This window comes from Dipodomys ordii, unplaced genomic scaffold, assembly GCF_000151885.1.
Source record: "Dipodomys ordii isolate 6190 unplaced genomic scaffold, Dord_2.0 Scaffold11, whole genome shotgun sequence".
NCBI lineage: Eukaryota > Metazoa > Chordata > Mammalia > Rodentia > Heteromyidae > Dipodomys > Dipodomys ordii.
The window spans coordinates 8,562,837-8,564,830 of NW_012267227.1; the positions used below are offsets into that span (position 1 = coordinate 8,562,837).

The window sequence follows — 1,994 nt, forward strand, 5'->3', positions numbered from 1 at the left end:
TACCACTTCCGGTTTTCTGGTGGTTAATTGGAGATGAGTCTCATTGAATTTCCTGCCTGGGCTGGCCTTGAATTGCAATCCTCAGATCTCAGCCTCCTGAGTAGCTAGGATTTACAGGCATGAGCCACCAGCGCCTAGCCTATGAACACTTCTTTTAGCAAGATATATAAACAAACATGTTTACCAGGTACTTCTAGAAATCCAGCAAGACACAAACTACACTAACTTCTTATACCATAATGCCAAACAGATAAACATGGTGGCAGTAATTAATAGAATGCAGAAACCAGCATGTTTTAGAGTGTAAACTGTCAAGCATTTTGTATAACTTGTACTTTGTGCTTATGTATAGTAAGAAAATTCAAATGATAAACTTTTGTACAAGCTTTCACTTAGGATGTATATAAACAATTCAATTACATTGGTAGTATGGTTACATTTCTGTGTAGTGGCTTTATTTATATTTTTCTTTCTAAAAATAGTTTTCCATTTTCCTGATTTATTACTGTAATAGTTCTTTTTTATTACTTTTATGTATAGGTATTTCTGTTACTAGAGTGTGTGTGCACACGCATATTTGGATGGCTGTGAGAAAATGGTTTTATGTCAAGTCTTTAAAACCTATAGAGGATATTATGTCATTGTGGCTTTTAAATGCTAAGTAAGTTAATTGTGCATAGTTGGAAGGTCAGGCCACAATTATTTTAAAATCTGTACCCTGTTTCTAATTATAATACTCCACCTATATTTATATACCATTAAATACTTAGCAGTGTATTCAAAACATTTATAGTGTCACAGCAGTTGACTGAAACAGTAAATTGAGATATTGTGATCCTGCTTTAGAATTGAGTTTAGCCCAGTGAATGGGACATAGATTTTTGGTTTGCTTTGTGAAAGATCCAGTTTGGAGATAACAGTGACTAATATTAGTAAGAAGCTTTTTCCCCCATAACAAACAGGACTGATTACCCTATCTGTTTGAGAATATTTCATGTATTTAGTACGCTTACTAACCTAACTTTCTTTTTCTTATAGCAAAACTGTACAATCTAAAGTGGACTGCATCTTGGTAAGTGAAATACCTAAATTTTTTTTTAATGTAGTAAGGCTTTTTACCCCTGGATAAAAATCCCCTTCTTAGAAATGCTGACTCAAAATAATATGGCATTTAGGTGTATAACCCTGTTGGATGAATTAGTTCTAAGCTACTTGCATTATTTTCCTGTATCTCATCAATAAAGAAATCAGTTTGAGGTAATTACATAGTTGTGAATCTTACTGTCCTTTACTGAAAGATTACATAAAGTACTTACTCAAACTGGCTATTTATTTTCCTATCTACCAATTCTGTGAGAATGTGTTTAATGAAAAGATTTTAGATATATGATAGATTACTTGTGTTACAGCAATTTTTTTGTGATTTGCTTGCTGGGCTGTAGGAGTTAAGCCACAGTGGTGGTTTAAATTTAAGTTATTCTTAGGGAACTCTATGAAATTTTGCTTAGAGAAAAGCCTTTAACAGACTTCATGTGTGAGACTTTTTTTTTTAAACTATAATATACTTTTCATCTTTAGGCTTCAACTGTAAGGTTTTAAGGCACATACATAGTTTAAATATAGATGGTATTTGTGATTCCTGAGGTGGTCTCTAACCATTGGGGAGGAAGCCAGTTGCACTGACACTGACTTCTCTCAGAGAGTCTCTCTGGCTGCACCCCAGGCCTTAGAGCACTCAGTGGTGTTGCACCATTCCATTACCAGGTGTTGGCAGGTGTCATAATTCTTTTTCTTTACTTGTGATTTCACAACTTTTTCTTATCCTAGTTTGAGACCTATAGGCTAACTTGACTTTGTTTTTTTTGTGTTTTTTTAAAATTTTTTGTTTTTGGGTCCGGTCGTGGGGCCTGAACTCTGGGCCTGGGTGCTGTCCCTCAGCTCTACCACTTGAGCCACAGCGCCACTTCCAGCTTTTTTCTTTTTGCTTATGTGGT

General features: G+C 35.0%; 1 protein-coding gene across 2 annotated transcripts in view; it reads left to right on the forward strand.

Moving 5' to 3' along the window:
- Positions 1-1,037: 1,037 nt before the first annotated feature.
- Rfx7 (regulatory factor X, 7) overlaps positions 1,038-1,994 on the forward strand; it is a 34,872-nt gene continuing 33,915 nt past the window's right edge. Inside the window, exon 1 of one of the 2 annotated variants that reach the window (XM_013010230.1) lies at positions 1,038-1,072. The gene's annotated coding sequence lies outside the window, so the exon portion shown is untranslated. The remainder of the gene's footprint in view (positions 1,073-1,994) is intronic. The other variant, XM_013010231.1, reaches the window with a different exon arrangement.